The sequence below is a fragment of the Mustelus asterias genome, chromosome 21 (genome assembly GCF_964213995.1).
Source record: "Mustelus asterias chromosome 21, sMusAst1.hap1.1, whole genome shotgun sequence".
Classification (NCBI taxonomy): Eukaryota; Metazoa; Chordata; class Chondrichthyes; order Carcharhiniformes; family Triakidae; genus Mustelus; species Mustelus asterias.
Window position 1 is genome coordinate 11742877 of NC_135821.1, and position 23546 is coordinate 11766422.

Below are 23546 nucleotides of genomic sequence, written 5' to 3' on the forward strand. Positions count from 1 at the left end.
GCTAGTCCGTGGAGAGCGCAGGTCGTGGTAGTCAAAAGTGGGAACAAACCTCGGATGGTCATCGACTATAGTCAGACCATTAATAGATACACGCAGCTGGATACGTATCCTCTCCCGCGCATTTCTGATATGGTCAATCAGATTGCGCAGTACCGAGTGTTTTCTACCATAGACCTTAAGTCCGCCTACCATCAACTCCCCATCCGCCCAGAGGACCGACAATATACGGCTTTTGAGGCGGATGGTCGTCTATACCAATTCCTCAGGGTTCCATTTGGTGTCACCAATGGGGTCTCGGTCTTCCAGCGTGCTATGGACCGAATGGTGGACCAGAACGGGTTGCGGGCTACCTTCCCGTACCTGGATAACGTCACCATCTGCGGCCATGACCAGCAGGACCACGACACGAATCTCCAACACTTTCTGCGCACTGCATCTCGCCTGAATCTGACCTATAACAGGGAGAAGTGCGTATTCCGTACGCGTAGGTTAGCCATCCTCGGATACGTGGTGGAAAACGGGGTCATTGGCCCTGATCCGTATGCGCCCACTCACTGAACTTCCCTTGCCCGCTAGCACGAAAGCACTGAGGAGATGCCTCGGGTTTTTTTCATATTATGCACAGTGGGTCCCCAACTACGCGGACAAAGCTCGTCCGCTCATTAAGTCCACGACCTTCCCACTTACGCCGGAGGCCCAATTGGCCTTCAAGGTTTTGAAGAGCGACATCTCGAAAGCCACGATGCACGCGGTGGATGAATCCATCCCTTTCCAGGTGGAGAGTGATGCATCTGACTTCGCCCTAGCCACCACACTAAACCAGGCAGGCAGGCCCGTCGCGTTCTTTTCCCGCACCCTTCAAGGCCCAGAAATTCGGCACTCAGCGGTGGAAAAGGAGGCTCAGGCCATTGTGGAGGCAGTCAGACACTGGCGCCATTACCTGGCAGGTAAGCGGTTCACCCTGATCACGGATCAACGATCCGTGGCGTTTATGTTCAGTAACACGCAGAGGGGCAAGATCAAGAACGATAAGATCTTGCGGTGGAGAATTGAGCTCTCCACCTATAATTACGATATTATGTATCGTCCAGGGAAGCTCAATGAGCCCTCGGATGCCCTCTCGCGCGGAACATGCGCCATCATGCAGGAGGACCGCTTGAAGGCTCTCCACAATGATCTGTGTCATCCTGGAGTCACCAGACTCTACCACTTCATCAAAGCCCGCAACCTGCCCTACTCGGTGGAGGATGTCAGGTCAGTGACTAGAAGCTGTCGGATTTGCGCAGAATGCAAACCACACTTTTATCGACCAGACCGGGCACAATTGGTCAAGGCCACTCGCCCTTTTGAGAGGCTGAGTGTGGATTTTAAGGGCCCCCTTCCCTCAACGGACCGGAATGTCTATTTTCTCAATATAATAGACGAGTATTCCCGGTTTCCGTTTGTTTTCCCCTGTGCGGACACGTCAACTGCCACCGTCATTAAGGTTTTCAGTGAACTTTTTATCCTGTTCGGGTACCCCTGCTACATTCATAGCGACAGGGGCTCGTCGTTCATGAGCAACGACTTGAGGCAATTCCTGCTCTCATTCGGGATTGCCTCTAGTAGAACCACGAGCTACAACCCTAGGGGTAACGGACAGGTGGAAAGGGAGAATGCTACAGTCTGGAAGGCTGTCCTACTGGCACTGAAATCCAGGGGCCTTCCAGTCTCCCATTGGCAGGAGGTCCTTCCAAATGCGCTCCATTCTATCCGCTCCCTCCTGTGTACGGCAACCAATGCTACTCCCCACGAGAGGATGTTCTCATTCCCTTGGAAGTCGTCCTCGGGGACCTCATTGCCAGCCTGGTTGACGTACCCAGGACCCGTCCTTCTGCGGCGCCATGTGAGGGCTCGCAAGTCCGACCCCTTGGTCGAACCGGTCCAACTCCTCCACGCCAACCCTCAGTATGCCTATGTGGCATATCCTGACGGGCGAGAGGACACTGTCTCCATTAGAGACCTGGCGCCCGCAGGGGACGTAGCAACTCCTGTCGCTCCTATTCCCCCAGTCACGAATCCACTACTCCTCATTACTTCCCCAGACGTGGCGCGGTCAGCACCGGGACCAGTGCATAACACTTTTACTCCCATGTACAGCTTGCCTGAGACTCGGAGATCGGCACCACCATCATCATCACCACCACCACTACCACCAAACGTTCCAGGATCCCCTGCACCATCGCCTCACCAGGGCCGGCCGGCCCGGGAGTCCTTGAGGGGACAGCCAGACGTTGCTTTGGAAAGAGCGCCACCACAAGCACCTGCTCCGGTTTCGCAACCGGTGTTGAAGAGATCGGCACCTGCTCCGGTTTCGCAACCGATGTTGAGGAGATCGCAGCGTCGGTGCGGTCCTCCAGACCGTCTGGACTTGTGAATCCTGTGACTTTTCTGTTATTGTCTGTTTATATGACCTGTTTTTCGTCCACCCCGCCACCTTTTGTTCTTAAAGGAGGGGTGAATGTGGTGAACCATCGTTGGTTCACCACTGGGGTTTGTTACTATGTTACTGTTGGGCTAGGGTGTTGTTACTGTGGGGGTTGTACTATGTTGTTGGGTTAGGGTGTTTACCTGTTATAAGAGTTATCATGGCACATTCCAGTGGGGTCCCGCCTCCGGTGGCAAGGTATAAGACCCCCTGCTCCGGCAGGACCCCTTCAGTCTGAACTGGTGTATTCGTGTTAGTAGTTCCCTTGTTACTTTATTAAAGCCTTCAATACCGAAGCCTTGGTTCCATGTGCTTATTGACGCGCATCAAATTCAAATTCCTGCCATCTACCATGGTGGGATTCAAACCGGGTCCCCAGAATATAAGAACATAAGAACATAAGAAATAGGAGCAGGAGTAGGCCATCTAGCCCCTCGAGCCTGCCCCGCCATTCAATAAGATCATGGCTGATCTGACGTGGATCAGTACCACTTACCCGCCTGATCCCCATAACCCTTAATTCCCTTACCGCTCAGGAATCCATCCATCCGCGCTTTAAACATATTCAGCGAGGTAGCCTCCACCACCTCAGTGGGCAGAGAATTCCAGAGATTCACCACCCTCTGGGAGAAGAAGTTCCTCCTCAACTCTGTCTTAAACCGACCCCCCTTTATTTTGAGGCTGTGTCCTCTAGTTTTAACTTCCTTACTAAGTGGAAAGAATCTCTCCGCCTCCACCCTATCCAGCCCCCGCATTATCTTATAAGTCTCCATAAGATCCCCCCTCATCCTTCTAAACTCCAACGAGTACAAACCCAATCTCCTCAGCCTCTCCTCATAATCCAAACCCCTCATCTCCGGTATCAACCTGGTGAACCTTCTCTGCACTCCCTCCAATGCCAATATATCCTTCCTCATATAAGGGGACCAATACTGCACACAGTATTCCAGCTGCGGCCTCACCAATGCCCTGTACAGGTGCATCAAGACATCCCTGCTTTTATATTCTATCCCCCTCGCAATATAGGCCAACATCCCATTTGCCTTCTTGATCACCTGTTGTACCTGCAGACTGGGCTTTTGCGTCTCATGCACAATGACCCCCAGGTCCCTTTGCACGGTAGCATGTTTTAATTTGCACGGTAGCATGTTTTATATTAGCTTAGTTTCTGGATTAATAGTCTAGTGATAATACCACTAGGCCATCGCCTTCTACTCTGTATGATTCTATGAGATGCTAGTGACTGATTGGCACCATACCCGAACCCTTGTGTTCAGGAGCCAGAGGGAGGACTTGGGACGTTTGCAGTCGGTAGCAGCTTTTCCATTCAGTTCCATAGCAACAGAATAACGATGGGTTTAATCTTCAGTTCCGCTGCAGCAATTGCAATGACAGGAAAATAGAGCACGGCTGAGGGAAATGTCCAATAGATGGTGCTGTAGCTTTTGGGATGTAGACTGTGTTTAATTTTGCAGCTTCTGGTATTTAAATGCATGTGCTTTAAAAGTCATTCATCACCCTGTGCCAAGTTAGTGCAAAGGAAAAAGCAAAAAGATTTATTTGTCTAACTGAACCTCTACTCTTGCGGAATCAGAAATCAATGGATATAAAAGCAACTAATAGCTTGTCCAAGAACAGAGAGAAACTCAGCCTAAGTATGTATCAGTGAGCCTACTTTTTGGCCTAAACAAAATGCCTCAGACATGCTTCAGGTGTGAGTATAGGATGCCCCTTTTTTGTCCTTATCCGATACAGTGGCCATGTACTGTTTAAAGTGGCATGGTGGAACAGTGGTTAGCACTGCTGCCTCACAGCGACAGGGACCTGGGTTCAATTCCCAGCTTGGGTGACTGTGTGGATTATAGAATCCCTGCAGTGCAGAAGGAGGCCATTCGGCCCATCAAGCCTGCACCGACAACAGATCCACCCAGGCCCTATCCCCATGCAAACTCCACACAGTCACCTGAGGCCGGAATTGATCCCGGGTCCCTAGCACTGTGAGCCAGCAGTGCTAACCACTGCGTCACCGTGCCTAAAAGTTTGGAGTTTGCACGTTCTCCCTGTGTCTGCGTGGGTTTCCTCCGGGTGCTCCAGTTTCCTCCCACTGTTCGAAAGACGTGCTGGTTAGGTACATTGGCCATACTAATTTCTCCCTCAGTGTATCCAAACAGGCGCCGGAATGTGGCGACTAGGGGATTTTCACAGTAACTTCATTGCAGTGTTAATGTAAGCCTACTTGTGACACTAATAAATAAACAAATAAATTGGCGCACATTTCCTGCCAACATAATGGTAGTTCGAGCAGCTTGGAAAACCCGTAGATGGCGGGCCAGTTTCTAAGGTAACATATGTTGGGCAGGATTCTCCGACCATTCACGCCAGCAGGATTCTCCCTGCTGCAGTTAATGGAGATTTGACTGAGCACCAAATTTTCCATCCCCTCTGGCAGCGCCGGCGGGGCATGAACAGCCGGAGAATTGTGTCGGTTATATTGGATTTTAATAGGCCATTGGAATTTAGACATGCTTTTAGAAAGCTGGCAAGAGTGCTATGAAGAAAATGGAATGGTAGGTAAGGGTGGATAGCCATCACCTCCAAGTTCTCCTCCAAGTCTTGCTGGCTTGGATCTATCTTGCCGTTCTCACTTCATTCCGAGGTCAGAATTCTCATTCAAGGAGAAGGCTCACCATCACCTGCTGAGGGAAACTAAAGATGGACCTGAAATGCGACTTTACCAATGTCACCCATCTCATGAAGAAATACATAAAAATAGAGAGGTGGATATTGAAACAAACGCTGCTTTGTTGTCTGCAATCTTCAGCAATCTTCAAAAGGTCACTTGAAATGTTGAGAATATGACCCAACTTGTGCCCTTTCTGATGGTTTTAAATCTACCAAAAAACAGGAAAAAAAGCCAGAGTTGGCTTTCAGAGCGACAGCCTCATTTTGTCGGGCTTAAGTGCTGTGGAACTACCTCAGCAGGGTAGATTATGTAGCTGTTTCAAGCACTGCAACCAGACTGCCCAGCAGCACCAACAATAGCTTGTATCTATATGGTGCATTTAGCATGAAAAAGTGTCCCAAATCACTTTGCAGAGGCCACTAAAGGATGATCGATAACCTTGAGCAAAGCATTTTATGGAGGATCTTAAAGGAGGATAAAGAAGTGAAGGGAGAGAATTCCACTGCCTTAACAGTTGAAGACACTGAAACCAATGATGGAGATGGAGATGGAGCATAGAAATTAGGAGCCGGAGTAGGCCATTCAGCCCTTCATGCCTGCTTCGTCATTCAATATGATCACGCTGTTCCTCTATCCCAACGCCATACTCGCTCACTCTTCCCATAACCTGTGGCACGTCTAGAGTCTAGAAATCTATTTTCTTCTTAAATATATTTAGTGACTTGACCTTCACAGCCTTCTGTGGCAGAGAATTTCACCCTCTGAGTGAAGAAGTTTCTCCTCATCTCAGCCCCAAATGGCCTACCCTGTATCCTGAGACTGTGACCTCTTGTTCTCGACTCCCTCCAGTCAGAGGAAACAACATCCCTGCGTCCAGTTTCAATCAGATCCCCCCTCATTCTTCTAAATTCCAGTGAATACAGGCCTAGTCAACCCAATCTCCCCTCACATGACAATCCTGCCATCCCAGGAATCAGTTGGGGATGAGCTGCATCCAAAGGCTTCTGTTTTAGTTGTGCCGACTTCACAGATCAATGCATTCCGCTGACATTTGTGTGGTTAGTTGAACCAACTGATATTGTAACCGTGATGAAAGATCTTAGAAATGGAAATAATCTGAAGGTCTCATAAAGATTTCAAGTGAGGGGCTGTGACTATTCCCTTTGGCAGCCTGTTCCATTGTAGGATTGGTCCTTGGGAAGAAAGATTGTTGATGAACTGTCTTGGAGACAAATGGAGGGGGGAGGCGATTCTCCCATCCCGCTCGGCTAATGTCTTAGCGCAGTGGGCCGGGAGATTCTCACGTCGGCCGATTTGCGGGGCTCATGCATGCATTCCCGCCGTGATAGTGTCTCCCAGTGCCGGATTTCCAGTGGCGTCAGCTTTGTGGCAGAAATCAGTGGGAAGGCCCAAAGACCATTTAAATGGTAATTTTAATACAATTTAAGTATAATTAGCGGGCTGAGGACTGAAGTCTCCGGGCCCATCAACATCACCCCCCGCCCCCCACCAGAGTGGTTCACTCCAGTGGGGATTACAGTAACTCCCCACTAATGGGGAACAGTGGCTTGACCTCGCTAGAGTGAAGGGGGAGCAAACGGGGCCCTCAGAGGGTAGGGTGGTGGGGGGAGTTGCCCCCCGCGCATTGGCACCTTGACGGTGCCAGCCTGGGCTCCTGGCACTGCTCAAAGGGCAAAGTGCCAATGCCCAGGGGGCACGGGACAGTGCCAGGGGGGCATGGCCTGTGGGGATGGGGCTGAGGGAGCAGGGCATGATGGGGCAAGATCTGGTGGGGCAACTGATGGGGGTGGGGTTCCCACTGCCACCCTGCATAAGGATCGTTGGGGGAAGGAGGGAGGCCAGTGATCGGGGGTGGGCGGGGGGGGGGGGGGGGGAGGGGGCGGGGGGAGTCAGGACTGCGGGGCTGGGGAATTTGCGGGGGAGCTGGAGATCAGGGCAGGCTGGGAGGGTGGATTCGCGGCTGGACTGGGAATGGTCGGGGACCCAGCGATCGGGCCATGATGGGGAAGGAGGGCCAGCAATGCCGGGGTCCCGGGGCTGGACAGTGATCGAGCTGGCCAGCAATCAGGAGGCTGGCAGTGCAGGGCTATTACGTATGCACCGATCTCGGTGCTGACAGATCAATGCATGCGCAGTGGCCCGCTCAGCGCTATGCTGCTGGCCTCTCCAGTGGGAGTAGATCCCGCCCACTGATTTTTAGTGATACATGTGACCTCTAGTGACCTCTTCAGTGCACAGAGTGTAGGAGATTCTTCTCTGAACTCGCATTGAAAAAAACAGCTTGATTTACTCCAGTTTTCATGCGAATTCTTTGGGAGAATTCCGGCCATGGCCTTTGTCACTTGTGGGTTTGGCGACCTCATCTTTTGAAGTTTATTTATTAGTGTCACAAGTAGGCTTACATTAACACTGCAATGAAGTTACTGTGAAAATCCCCAAGTCGCCACGCTCTGGCGCCTGCTTGGGTAACACTAAAGGGCAATTTACCATGGCCAATGCACCTAACTGTGAGAGGAAACCGGAGCACCCGGAGGAAACCCATGTAGACACGGGAGAAAACGTGCATATTCCACACAGACAGTGAGCCAAGCTGGGAACTGAACTCTGGTCCCTGGCGCTGTGAGGCAGCAGTGCTAACCCACTGTGCCACCATACTGCCCCGTTTTGTCATTGCCAGAGGGCATTAGGTGCTTGGTTCTGTCAACTCCCACCTGTCCATTTCGTGTTTGATAGAACGCGGTCAGTCTACTTTTTTCCCTCCTTTGCTGTATCGATTCCCATGGCAAATCTTTCAGAAAGACAGGGAAAGCTAATTGATGTGATGAGGTTGTCCGCGGGAGGAGGTTCCAGCGATGGATGGACAGGGCTGAGGCCACGGAGGCAGTTAAAGATTGACAATTGGAAATAGTAACCACTGAGAGGACTGGCAGTCAATTTGGGTCACTGAGGACATGGGCATTGAGTGGGTGCCAATTGGCACAGGATGGGATACTGGCAGCCGAATTTTGCATGGGCCAAATCACCCAAAACCCTTTCCCAAAGTCACCATCAAATATCTATTTGACTAGGAGTAGAAGTTGAAATGACCAGCCTGTTAGTGATCCTGGACCTGAAATATTTATCCAGTATAGTAATCTATCTATTCTGTTTCTAGGTAATGAAAAATCTGATGTGTGTTTTCAGCACTTCCAGTTCTTTTCATTTTATCTATACTTCCTATCTGTCTAGCTACCTAGTTACACATTCATCCATCATCTGCCCATCTATCACTCGATCTACCTCTATCTCTCTATCCATCTTTCTTTCTATCTATCCATCCATTTGCCTGTGATAAACAGGCAGATAGTTAAGTGTCAGCTGCAGCCGATATTATGAGTGGAATTCAAATGCCTGGGCATTTTTAATCTCTGACCTTTCATAGGCCTCACTTCTGCATATTTAAGCTTGTGTTTCACCAGGGGAATAGCTGACGAACCTGGTTAACAAGGATAATCCAGCTGTGTCACCGTGTCAGTTATCCTGTAAAGACTGTATACAAAATACGCTACTTATGGATTAGCATTTTGTCTGATAAATAATGCATTTTTCATTAATAGTTGACGTTCCCACAGAGCCCAGGAGACTCTCTGAGTCTCTCTCTGATATACCTTTCTCATGCAATCTCCTATCAATTTTGGTGCAGAGCTTCTGTGCATTGAGAAAGCCTGGGTAAAAGGCCCTAGGCCTCGAAGTGTACCTTGAAAAAAAGAGGAGAAACAGGTGAATGAGGAAGTAGTAGCAAAGGATATGTGTTTGGAAGCCTGTAGATCTCAGGAAGAGATGGAAGGTGAGGTGTGAAATCATTTTGCTGCATGTTAAGTAGATGAATAAAATGGTTGTCCAATAATAAACTTTTTAGAAACAGTCCCCATTTACTCATAGTTTTGAGTACCATAAGGCACCTTGTCGCCAGTTTGCCACATCTTAACACTGGTAGATTAATCAATACACACGTAGGTATGGAGGCGATTTATTGCGGCTTCCATTTATTTAACTTCAGCAAATAAACTATCACAAACAACATGGATAATTAGATCCCATAATGCACTGGTTTGCAAAGAAGGGCAAGCTTAATACACAGTACTGTAATAATCCTGGTTCGTCAGTTAGATAACTAACAACTACAACCAGAAGAGAAAATGCTGGAAAATCTCAGCAGGTCTGGCAACATCTGTAAGGAGAGAAAAGAGCTGATGTTTCGAGTCCAGATGACCCTTTGTCAAAGCCGTGACAAAGGGTAATCTGGACTCAAAACATCAGCTCTTTTCTCTCCTTACAGATGTTGCCAGACCTGCTGAGATTTTCCAGCATTTTCTCTTTTGGTTTCAGATTCCAGAATCCGCAGTAACTTGCTTTTAACTAACAGCTACAACCTTCTCGGGAGCTGACTGGCAGCCATGAGGCTGCAAGCCTCTGTATTATACTTATTTGTGAATAAACATTGCAGTTGTTATTTACCTAACTGGTGAATTCTTGTTCATCAGTTAAGGGAAGAACAAGAATTACTACAAGTACACAACATTGCACATGTATTATCGAGCATACAGGGGAATACAGGAGTTTACACATGTATTTCACGGGAAATAACTGTCTCGTGAGCTGATGGTGGTGGAGAGAAAAGTACACTTCATAAAGAGAGGAAAAGTATCTCATCCATGTTCTGTAGATTTAAAGTTGAACAGTAGTAAATTAGGGATTCATGAGTCTTCTTATGAGCTTTCAGCTTAGGCTCTGACTCTGGTGCCTCCTTGGTTTAGTGCTGCTGTAGCCATCATTTCCTTGCTAAAATGGCTGTAAATGACTGTGGTGACCATAATACCAGTCAAATCCTCGTGTTCCCTGAGACTCCAGTCCTTACACATACATATAACATAAGAACAGGAGTAGGCCATTCAGCCCATCGAGCCTACTCCACCTTTCAATGTGATCATGGCTGATCAGACACTTCAATGCCTTTTACACCCACTATCCTCATAAGCCTTTATTATTATTAATCAGAAATCTATCAATCTCTGCTTTAAACATTCTCAGTGACTGAGCTTCCACAGCCCTCTGGGGTAGAGAATCCCAAAGATTCACAGCCCTCTGTGTAAGGAAATTTCTCTTCATTTCGGTCCTAACTGGCTTCCTCCTTATTTTGAAATTGCGTCTCCTGGTTTTAGACTCCTCAGCCAAGGGAAACATCTTACCCACATCTACCCTAGGCGTCTAAGTGCAGCTTGAAAAGAATAGGAGAAACAGGTGAAATATTGAGAATGGCCTACTCCTGCTCCTATTTCTTAAATTGTTAGTTAAGAAATGGTCTAGCCCAGATTTACTGGTTCCTGGTTGGAAAACATCTGGATTGCCCTTTCATGGCCCAGATATAAGGAGAGATGCTGATTAGAGTTGGGGAGGGGGGCATTGGGAGGGCAGGGACTGGGGGTATTTTATATTTAGGGGAAGTGAATCATTGGTTGATCAATGGTTCTGGCTACCTCAAGGAAAATTACTTGCAGTGGTGACCTGAACGTGTAGAACCAAATATAGGGCCTGACACTTGCTTTAGGCATGGTAAAGGATGCATCTTGATTGTCCTTACCCAATATGGTGGGTGGTGCAGTTCCAACTGGAAACACACACTCTTTCTGGTCTTCATTTTGGAGCCTTTTATATCTGAAAAGTACGGACTGCATGACCTAGTTTCTAGGCCCATTGTCAATAAGAAAATGGCAGCCATGAATCTGGCCTGATGATGGGAAGGATTTATCTGCCTACTTCCCAGTTGGCAGCTGATTGCTGAGTTTTTAGACTCTGGATTCAGGTCCCACTCCAGGACCTGAGCACAATAATCAAGGTGGAAGCTCTGTTGCCATACTAAAGGAGTGCTGCACTGTCAGAGGTGCTGTCTTTCGAGTGAGATGCCAAGCTGAGGCTCATCTGCTTTCTTAGGTGGATGTAAAAGGTCCCATGGCACTGGTTCGAAGAGCAGGTGAGTTTTCCCTGGTGTCTGGGCCAATATTTGTCCCCCAATCAACATCACAAAAGTTGACGATCTCGTTATTATCAAATTGAAGCTTGTGAGAGCTTGCCGTGCACAAATTGGCTGTTGCATTTCCTGCATATCAACAGTGACTACACAATAAAAGTACTTCATTAGTTGTAAAGTACTTTGAGACCAGTACGGTGATACAGTGGTGAGCGCTGCTGCCCCACAGCACCAGGGACCCGGGTTCAATTCTGGCCTTGGGTAACTGTCTGTGTGGAGTTTGCATGTTCTCCACATGTCTGCGTGGGTTTCCTCTGGGTGCTCTGGTTTCCTCCCACAGTCGGGTTAGGGTGATTTGCTATGCTAAATTGCCTCTTGGCGTCCCAAGATGTGTAGATGAATTCACCATGGTAAATGCGTGGGGGTTACGGGGATAGGGCAGGGGAGGGGGCTTGGATAAGATACTCTGTCAGAGAGTCAGTGCAAACTCGAGGGGCTGAATGGCCTATTCTGCACTGTAGGGATTCTACAAGAGGTCAAGTGGTTGCGATAAGCGCTATATAAATGCAAGTTTTTCCTTTGTTTTCAATTCCTCTCGCACACTTCTTCAATTCTTTTCTAATTTTCCCTTTTCCTCTTCACTTTTTGCCTGTCAGTCATCCTTGGTTTCCGCTCCCTCCCCTGTATTTATGCTTGGGTTTTCAATCTGCTGAAACAGGCAACACAGGTCGAATCCAGCACCTTTAACAGGCACCCTCCCTCCTTATGGCATTTCATCTCATTTTCTTTTCTCTTTGAAGTTTCTCACTGGCCTCTTTTTTTTTTAACTCAGAGGAGAGTTTTGCCACAGATCAGAAATGACTGTCAGAGTCAGTCAGAAAGGAATCACTAAAAATACATCCCATGCAGTGAGGGAGCGTTGAAATATTAAACAGGAAAGAGAAGTTACGTGGACAGGTTTAAAGATGCTCATCAGAGAACTTCAATCACTTAATAAACCATTGATTTTTCTTCACAGTATTAAAATTAACAACTGCACATTGAATCGCTGTCGATGGCATTTCTATTGTATTATAACTTTTCCCTCAGTAATTGGTTTGAGTTGGCCTTGGAACGTTCGGATTGAACAGCATTTAAAGGGAAATTTCAGATAAGCATTCAAGGGAGAAAGGGATAGAAAATTAGACTGATAGAGTGAGGTAAAGAAGAATAGAAGGAAGATTGTGCAGGGCATAAACACCAGCATGGACCACTTGGGCCGAATGGCCTGTTTGTGTGCTGTACATTCTGTGCAGTTCTGTCGATAGGATGTGCTGTTTTGTGTATACAATTGTTTGTTCTACGCTATTTTTATTTGCTTTCTGCACGTAGGTATAATCCCATTCGTCATGCATCCCCATTTCTTCATGTCTTTAGATGAAGAGGATGGGCACAAGACCATCTTGTCAGAGACTCCCTGCTGCAGCTGGGTGCCTCAGACGTGATTCCAATTATCTTCCTGAGATGAGGAGAAACTACTTCTCTCCGAGGGTTGTGAACCTGTGGAACTCACTGCCCCAGAGTGCAGTGGAGGCAAAATCAATCAACAGATTCAAGAAAGGGATCAATAAATATGCTTCTGATGAAAAGTGGGATAAAAAGCTGTGGGGAGCAGGCAGGAAAGTGGAGTTGAGACCAGGATAAGATCAGCCACGATCATGTTGAATGACTGAGCAGGCTTGAAGGGCTGAACTGTCTGCTCCCGCTCCTAATTTCTATGTTCCTATATTCCCACACCCAGTGGTGCACTAAGGCAGAATTTTGGCCATTTCCTGAGCTAGTAATTTCCATAGCTAGTAATTCCCGGGATAGGTCGCTAGTCTGTTGCCAGAGGCTTATAGCTTGAGGGACACCACTCCACATTAAGTGTGGCTGGCCAGGAGTCTCTCCTGCTTTTACCGCCAACCTTTGGCGTATTTGGAAGGATTTTGCAGGTTTACACTCTCAACCTGTTTGATCTCATTATGAACGCACCTTCCTTGGCCCTCAAGTGCTGGATGGGATTTGAACCCAGAGCTTGTGGCTCAGAGGCAGGGATGCTACCATAAGCACCACAAGCCCACCGACCTGATACTTCCCTTCAAATCTTCCTTCTCCCTGTTTAGTGCCATCTCACTCGATTGGAATCTCCGCGGAGCAGGGCTTTATTCTGCATTCAGCACTGTTCAGAGAATATTGATGTGTTAAAGCCTGTGCAATTGTTTAATGCCGATAACCTCCAACTTTATCCGGGGCTGGGATTCTCCGGTGCTGCTGCAGTGAACAAAGTTTTGACTGAGCGTCAAATTCTTCATTCTCGCCGGCAGCAGGGCGGGAACGGACAAGATCGGAGAATCCCACCCCAAGTATCTAACATGTGCTGAGCACTGCAGGAATTCAAGCTGCAATTGGGCAGGAGGTATAAGCTATGGTCAGTGGGCAGCACTTGTGCCCAGAAAGGTTGTGGGGGTTCAAGTCCCACTCCAAAGAATACAAATCCCTTACCGACACTTCAGTGCCAGGAGTGAGGAAGAGGTGCTATCGTTTGGGCAAGTTGTTAAACCGAGATCCTGATTTCCCTCTCTGACTTTGCACAGAAAAGGGGCAGAGTTCTCCCTGTTGGTGTGACCAATATTCTGCCTGCGGAATCTTCCGGTTTTGGCAGGCATCTCGCTCAGTGCCTGAAAAAGTGGCAAGACATCGGCACTGACTCTGAGGCTGCAGGCCTGCTGTATCTTCTGCCCGTCAAGAAGTTAAGTAGACAGCTGTCTACCATGATGTGGAGATGCCGGGGTTGGACTGGAGTGGGCACAGTAAGAAGTCTCCCAACACCAGGTTAAAGTCCAACAGGTTTATTTGGAATCACGAGCTTTCAGAGCGCTGCTCCTTCATCAGATGAGTGGAGAGGTAGATTCACAAACACAGCATATATAGACAAAGACACAATCGCAAGAAAATTACAGATTGGAATGTGAAGAATGGTCGGAATGCGAGTCTTTTCAGGTAATCAAGTCTTTACAGGTCCAGACAATGCGAGTGGAGAGAGGGATAATCACAGGTTAAAGAGGTGTGGATTGTCTCAAGCCAGGACAGTTAGTAGGATTTTGCAAACCCAGGCAGTATGGTGGGGGTTACGTGTAGTGTGACATGAACCCAAGATCCCAGTTGAGGCCGTCCTCATGCGTTCAGAACTTGGCTATTAGTTTCTGCTCAGCGATTCTGCGTTGTCGTGTGTCTCGGAGAATACTTACCCGAAGATCGGAGGTTGAATGCCCTTGACTGCTGAAATGGTCCCCGACTGGAAGGGAGTACTCCTGCCTGATGATTGTTGCGTGTTGTCCATTCAGACTTCTTACAGTCTTCTGCCAGACAGAGGACCCTGGAAGATGACTTCCCACTTGCCAAGAGCTGCTGGCAAATCAGAAGCCAGCAGATCTTGCACTCGGCAGTGCCAAGCAGGAGGCTGTGCCTGGTGCCAGAACAGTGCTGCCCAGAGTATAGGGATTATAGAGTGACCTAGGAAAAAAGTAGGTGCTCTTTGTGGGAAGCGGGAGGGCGAGGGACTGCCTTGTGGGGGAATACAGGGGCTGTTTTGTGGGGGGATAAGGGGACCAGCAGCAAGGGCAGTAAGGCGACTGTTAGTGACTACCCCTCTGCTCCATGTCCATGCCCTTGATTATGTATGGAATAGTGCACATCCTCCTACTTCCACCTCACCATTCTAGCTGACATGCAACCTGCATAGTTTTACCAATCAAAGTCGACCTGCCTGGTTTGAATTTGGTCACCAGCTTGGCAGTTAACTGTTCCCTGTTGCATTCTCTGGGCAAACCTTCGACTGATCCACTTGCCAACCAACCATCATTCCCTTTCCATGCAGTACAAATTGTTGTTTCTTTTGAGATTTCTTTTATTCATTCATGGGACATGGGGTTCGCTGACTGGCCAGCATTTATTGTCCATTCCTAGTCACCCTTGTTCAGAGGGCAGTTGAGAGTCAACCACATTGCTGTGGCTCTGGAGTCACATGTAGGCCAGACCGGGTAAGGGCAGCAGATTACCTTCCCTAAAGGATATTAGTGAACCAGATGGGTTTTTCTGACAATCAACAATGGTTTCATGGTCATCGGTAGATTCTTAATTCCAGATATTTTTTATGGAATTCAAATTCCACCATCTGCCATAACGGGGTTTGAACCTGGGTCCCCAGAACATTAGCTGAGTTTCTGGATTAATGGTCTAGTGATAATACCACGAGGCCATCGCCTCCCCAAATCAGCTCTGATGAGTTCAAAGTGAAAAGCTTTGATGGCATGTCTCTTTTTTCCAACTATACCCAATTACAAGCGATTATATGGGCCAGAATTCTCCAATGTCATACACCCTGCCACTACTGCCAGCGAGAACGGAGAATTTGGCACTCAGCCCAGTTCACTGCAGCGGGACCGGAAAATCCCAGCTATAATGAGGTTGAATAATTCTGGCCATAAGTATTATTTTGTTGCTGTTTGCAGCATCTTATTGTATGGAAATTGGCTGCCACATTTCCTGCTTTCCAGCAGTAAGTACACTTCAAAGTACTTAATTTGGTTTGCAAAGGGATAGGGGGATAGCAGCAGACATGTCAGAGTATTTGGCCTACTCCTCCTATTTCTTGTGTGCCCACTTGCTACGGAGTCCTTTGGGACATCCTGGGTCAGGACAGGCTCTATAGAAATGCAAGTCTTCGGGAATATTCAGTTCTGCTTTCAACATATTCTTATGTTTTGACATAGAGAGGCTTAGTTAAGCACTAGGTGTAGGTTAAGTGCCAGCTGACAGTGATAAATGGTAAATTAGCACATTGTGGAATATTATAGCAGTGGAAATGCCTCTTAATGTCGACTCTTGTTATTCCAACGCACTCCTGGCTCGTCTCCTGCAGTCTACGCTTCATAAAATTGAGCTCATCCAAAAATCTGTTGTCCCACATGTAACTTGCGCTCATCCCCGAGCACCCCTCTGCTTGCTGGCCAATATTGGCTTCTGGGTCAAGCAATGTCTTAATTTTAAAAATCTTAAGCTTGCTTTTGAATCCCTTAATGACCCTATCCCTTCCTGTCTGACCTCCTTTGACCTGACAACCCTCCGAGTTATCTGCTTCCTCTGATTCTGGCCTCTTGAGCATCCCCGATTTTAATTGCCTCAATGTTGGTGGCTGTGCCTTCAGTGCCTCAGACCCGAGGCTCTGGAATACTCTCATTCAATCTCCCCACCTCCCTTTCTTTCTTGAAGACACTTCTTAAAACCAAACACTTTGACCAGTCTTTTGGTCATCTGACCTAATATCCTATGTAGCTTGGTGTTGTATTTTATTTTATAATGTCCTTGTGAAGCGTCTTTGGAAGTTTTATGATTATGAAAATGCTGTATAAATCATAGAATCCCTACAGTGCAGAAAGAGGCCATTCAGTCCATCGAGTCTGCACCGACAACAATCCCACCCAGGCCCTAGCCCCATAATCCCACACATTTACCCTGCTAATCCCCCTGACACCAAGGGGCAAGTTAGCATGACCAATCCACCTAACCCGCACATCTTTGGACTATGGAAGGAAACTGGTGCACCTGGAGGAAACCCATGCAGACACGAGGAGGACGTGTAAACTCCACGCAGAAGATAGTTTAGCTCCACTCCAGCAGGGAGCTTCAGGGTGATGGAGTGGGTGTTACTGTGAGGAAGCTGGAGATTGAACCTGGTCCTTGGTGCTGTGAGGCAGCAGTGCTAACCACTGTGCCACCGTGCCGCCCTAATACAAGCTGTTGTTATTTGCTTCACCCAAAGGTTTCGAGGGGAACACATGTGGTAAAGTCTTATGACTTGGCTCATGTTGGTTGCACTCTTACTTTTCTTTTTTGGACTTGTGGGGTCAAAGCTCATTTATAGAATCATTCAGCTTTACAGCATAAAAAGGGACCCTTCGGCCCATCATGTCTGTGTCAGCCATCAAACACCTATCTATTCTAATGCCATTTTCCAGCACTTGGTCCGTACCATTTGGTAACCTGAGTATGTAACTTGGATATTTATACAATTCACTTTTGAAATCTAATTTAATTTGTATCCACCACCTATTAGACAATGCATTCCAAATGCTAAGACCAAAAAAAAGGTTTTCCTCATTTGGTTATCGAAGAATAAACAAGAACATTGTCATCGACCAATGCTCTTCTCCATCTTCCTCACAGCAACACTCCACCCAATCACTCTGAAGCTCCCCACTAGAGTGGAGCTAAACTCCATGGACAAGCGGGAAACTGGTCAACCTCTGACACCTCCAGGCCAGAGCCAAGACCTTCTCAACTTCTGTCTTCGAGCTGCAGTTTGCAGACGATGCCTGTGTGAGCGCACACTCAGAGGCTGAACTATAAACCATCGTTGATGCATTCACTGAGATATATGAGAGAATGGGCTTCAGACTAAACACCCAGAAAGCAAAGGTTCTCTACCAGCCCACTCCTGCCACACAATGCCCCCTGCCCCACCATGATCCACGGAGAGCCCCTGGACAATGTGGATCATTTCCCAAACCTTGGGAACCTCCTCTCGAAGTGAGCAGACATTGATGATGAAATCCAGCATTAACTCCATTGCGCCAGTGCAGTCTTCGGATGCCTGAGGAACAGAGTTTTCTAAGCCCGAGACCTGAAATCCAGCACCAAGCTCATGGTCTACAGAGCAGCTGGTCTCCGCGCTGCTATATGCATCAGGAACATGGCCAATGTACAGCAGACACCTCAAATCCCTGGAAGGATATCACCAAAGTTGCCTCCGCAAAATCCTGCAAATCCACTGGCGGGATAGGCGTGCCAACATGAGCATTCTCACCCAGGCTGATATCCCCAGTATTGAGGCACTGGTCACGGTTGACCAGCTGCGATAGGCGGGTCACATTATCCACATGCCCGACATAAAACTCTTGAAACAAGTGCTCTACTCCGAGCCCCGCAATGGCAAGTGATCACAAGGAGGGCAGAGGAAACGCTACAAGCTGAAAACCTCCCTAAATAAATGCAAAATGCCCATCAGACACGTGGGAATGGCTTGTCTTGGAATGCACAAACTGGAAAAGAAGCATCTGCAAAGGTGCTTCGAGCATCATTGGGTGGAGCACGTGGAAGCAAAGCATAAACAGCGGAGAGAGAGCGCAGAATCCAGAGCGTCCCATCAACCCACCTCGCCAAACACCACCTGTCAAACCAGCAGCAGAGACTGTGGCCCAGAATTGCTCTATTCATGGCAGAACCCACCTCCCTGGAGTGGAAGGAAGTCAACCTCGACACTCAGGAACTGCCAAAGAAAGAAATTTCTACACGTTAGATGTTGAGTAAGAATAAACAAGAACAGGGTACAACTGGGTTTCATAAAGATGAAGAATATAATCATAGAATCGTAGAAACCCTACAGTGCAAAAGGAGGCCATTCCCATCGAGCCTGCACTGACAACAATCCCACCCAGGCACTATCCCCGTAACCTCATGCATTTACCCAGCTAGTTCCCTGACACTAAGGAGCAATTTAGCATGGTCAATCCACCTAACCCGCATATCTTTGGGCTGTGGGAGGAAACCGGAGCACTCGGAGGAAACCCACGCAGACACAGGGAGAATGTACGAACTCCACACAGACAGTCACCCAAAGCTGGAATTGAACCGGGTCCCTGGCACTGTGAGGCAGCAGTGTTAACTACCTTGCCACGTGCTGCCCCATACAGGAGGAGGAAGTGTGTTTTTTTTCTTTATTCTTTTATGGGCTGTGGGCATTACTGACAAGGCCAGCATTTGTTGCCCATCCCTAATTACCCTTGAACTGAGTAGCTTGGGTCACTTCAGATGGCAGTTAAGAGTTGACTACATTGCCGTAGGTCTGAAGCCACATGTAGGCCAGACCGGGAAGGACGGCAGATTTCTTTCCCTAAAGCACATTAATGAACCAGATGGGTTTTTACAACAATCATAGTCAGTTGACCAATGATTGTTGTCAATCAATTATAATTGTCATGATTGTTGTTGTTGGGATTAACTTCAAATTCCAGGTTTATTCATTGAATTTAAATTCCACCAGCTCTCGTAATGGGATTTGAACCGATGTCCCCAGAGCATTAGCTTGCGCCTCTAGTCTTGTGACATTACCGCTATGCCACCATCTCTGAGTTTATGAAACTACAACCTTCTGACTCAGAGGCAAGAGTGCTTCTTTGTCTTTCATATGGCTGGGTATAGAAATCATAGAAATCATAGAAACCCTACAGTGCAGAAGGAGGCCATTCGGCCCATCGAGTCTGCACCGACCACAATCCCCCCCACATATTTACCCACTAATCCCTCTAACTTCCGCATCTCAGGACTCTAAGGGGCAATTTTTTTTAACCTGGCCAATCAACCTAACCCGCACATCTTTGGACTGTGGGAGGAAACCGGAGCACCCGGAGGAAACCCACGCAGACACGAGGAGAATGTGCAAACTCCACACAGACAGTGACCCAAGCCGGGAATCGAACCCAGGTCCCTGGAGCTGTGAAGCAGCAGTGCTAACCACTGTGCTACCATGCCGCCCCTGTGTATAGAACAGCAAACATACTTTTACATCAAGGTGGTCAAGCCAGAATATTCCATCAGGTGTAGCGGTGTGTATCACCATAATACTTCCCACATTTGGGTCGGTTTAGCTCATTGGCTGGACGGCTGATTAGTGATGTAGTCCGATGCCAACAGCGCAGGTTCAATTCCCGAATAGTCCTTGCCTTCTCAGTCTTGCACATTGCTTGAGCTGTGGTAATCCTCAGGTTAAATCTCCACCAGTCAGCTCTCCCCCTCAAAGGGACTATGATGACTTTACCTAGGGTGGCACAATGGCACAGTGGTTTGCACTGCTGCCTCACAGCTCCAGGGGTCCGGGATCTATTCCGGCCTTGGGTAACTGTCTGTGTGGAATTTACACGTTCTCCCCATGTCTGCGTGGGTTTCCTCTGGTGCTCCAAAGATGTATGGGTTAGGTGGATTGGACATGCTAAATTGGCCATTAGCATCAGGGGGATTAGCAGGGTAAATATGTGAGGTTATGGGGATAGGGTCTGGGTGGGATTGTGGTCGGTGCAGACGCGATGGGCCGAATGGCTTCCTTCTGCACTGTAGAGATTCTATAATTCTGTTCTATTCTATATTTATGAGTTGGGCATTGAGTAATTATCTGTTCCATGTTCTGTTCTGGGTGACCACAGTCGCACACAGGAGAGTTTTTAATTTTCCATTTGTGCCATGATTTGTATGGATGTGGTTTAGGGATGTCCATGAGCCTCGCAGGAGGTCAAAAACAGGGACCTTCTCTGTTGGGTCCTTCACAAGGTGTTTTGTTCATAACTTCTAATTTTTCCAAGTTTCTTCAAGGTTGAAGTCACAATACCGGAAGTTACAAAGAACAAAGAACAGTACAGCACAGGAACAGGCCCTTTGGCCCTCCAAGCCTGCGCCAATCATGATGCCTGCCTAAACTAAAACTGTATGCACTTATGGACTTATCCTTTCGTTCCCATCATATTCGTGTATTCGTCTATATGTCCCTTAAATGCCGCTATCGTACCTGCTCCCACCACCTCTCCGGGCAGCGCGTTGCAGACATTCACCACCCTCTGTGTAAAAAAACTTGCCTTACACATCTCCTCTAAACTTATCCCCACGCCCCTTAAACTTATGTCTCCTAGTACTTGACTTTTCTACCCTAGGAAAGAGCATCTGACTATCCACTCTGTCCATGCCACTCATAATCTTGTAAACCTCTATCAGGTCACCCTTGAACCTCTGTCATTCTAGTGAGAATAAACCGAGTTTATCCAACCTCTCCTCATAGCTAATACCCTCCAGACCAGGCAACATCCTGGTAAACCTCTTCTGTACCCTTTCCACATCCTTCTGGTAGTTCAGCGACCAGAATTGTACATAATATTCTAAATGAGGCCTAACTAAGATTCTGTATATGCATGGGACCTAAAGGACTTCAAGTGGAGGTCAGGGACGTTGGCAAAGTCTTGATGGATAGGGAGGTGACAGTGCTTAAAATAATGGGAGCCAATGTTCCCATTCCTGATCAATTCGCTATAGTATTGAGTGGAGGACAGATCGACCTTAGTCCCAAAGCCAGCAAACTCTGTCATGCCACACACATGCAAATGCTGACTTGGGCAAATTAAATACCAAACAGATGCCTAAAGTCGGGAACCACATCCCGCTAGAGTGAGCACCTTCAAGAGAGAAGAGGAGAATGTGAGAAAAAAGGTGAGGTTCTCAGAACCACTGGTGAGGCGGGAGGAGGGAGTCCCATCAATCTAACTACCAGTAGCGATTTATTTTGGCATGACTAACATCTCAGTTCTGGTGTTAAGCAGTGCGTTTTCTGGCTGTAGGCCTATGATTCACTATGACAGGAAGAAAAATCAGAGAAATTGGGGAGCTTTCCTTTAGAACAAGATTGTTAAAAGAAGATCTAATCGAGATATTCAAAATTAGGTGAAAATTGATGATGCAAATTAGGAAAAATGATTTCCATTGATCAATGAGTATTAACTGGAATTATTACCTTAATATAAAGCGAGAGGTTAGGACATTTATTTTAATTAGCTTTTAATTGCCTTTTCAATTGCCTTGACCACCTTCAACTACCTAGACTCCATCTGGAATTCCCTGTCTAACCCTCTCCATCTCTCTATCTCTCTCCGTTCTGTTAAGGCATTCCTTAAAACTTACCTCTTGAACCAACCTGTCCTAATATCCCTTATGTGGCTCAGTGTCAAATTTTATTTGATAATGCTCCTGTGAAGTGCCTTGCATATTTTGCTACACAAAAGGTGCTATATAAATGCTGTTGTTGATATAATCATGGAATGTCACCACTAGAAAGCTTGGTGGCAGCAGAATCCGTAATAAAGATAGAAAGAAAACTGGCTCAGCATTTGGAAATGCAAATTGAGAAGTGTTTGGGGAAATGGGACCGGGACTAACTGAATGTGACTGTCAGAGAATCAGCACAGGTATGAAGGGCCGAATAGCCTTGTTCAGGTTTGTAAAGGAATCTGTAATTAATCTTCAACTTTTATTGGCAGTATTTAGCTCAGCAATGAGAATCACAGCTGGCAAAGGAAACAATTGAAAGTATGGCAGAAGTAGTTGAAGTAAAAGTACCAGGCCTGGATTGGTCATATCATGGAATCATAGAATTACCTAGAGTGCGGAAGGAGGCCTTTCAGCCCATCCAGTCTTACCGACTCTCCGACAGAGCACCCTTCTTGGCCTCATCCCCATAACCCCACATATTTACCCCACCGTCCTTATAACCTACACATCTTTGGACACTAAGGGGCATTTTTGCATGGCCAATCCACCTAACCTGCACATCTTTGGACTGTGGGCGGAAACCAGAGCACCTGGAGGAAACCCACACAGACATGGGGTGAATGTGCAAACTCCACACAGATAGTCTGCCAAGGCCGGAATCGAACCAGGGTCCCTGGCGCTGTGAATCATCAGTGCTAACCACTGTGCCACCGTGCCACAGTTCGGATGTCAAGATGCTCATTGTTCCAGAGGAGCAGCTAGAGTGGTGGTTCAAGTGAGGAGAACGAGTAGGTAAGAGGTATTTTTAACTTACTCTCTTTTTTTCTGAGTTTTTTTTTCTCTAAGGCAGCCGGGAGTGTAAAACCGGAAGTAGGCCCCAGTGAATTTTTTGAGTCAGAGCAAGGGAGGCAGCGAGTGGAATGCGAGACTGCGCAGGCGCCTGACGCCAGCCAGTGGCGCGCGGAAGGTTTAAAAAGCAGGCCACTCTATCCAGCAGGCAGCATTGTGAGCGGGTGGCAGAGTGAGAGGGAGCAGAGTGGGAAGGCTTTGGCTCAAACAGGCTTCGGCATGAACAGGCAGAGGCGAGGGTAGGTTCCGGTAAGTTGTTTTTGTTTCTTCAGAGTAGAAAGAATGCCAGGCAGGATGTTGGAATGCTTCTCTTGCAGGATGTGGGAAGTCAGGGAGACCTCCAGTGTCCCTGACAACGACACCTGCAGGAGGTGCATCCAGCTGCAGCTCCTAACAAACCGCATTAGGGAACTGGAGCAGGAGCTGGATGACCTCCGGATCATTCGGGAGAATAAGGAGTTTATTGATAGTAGCTTCAGGGAGGCAGTTACTCCAAAGACACAGAGCACAGGTAATTGGGTTACCGTCAAGCGAGGGAAAGGGAAAGGGCAGGCAGAGCAGGGTTCCCCTGTGGCCATTCCCCTCCACAACAGGTATACCGAGTTGGATATTGTTGTGGGGGATGCCTTACCTGG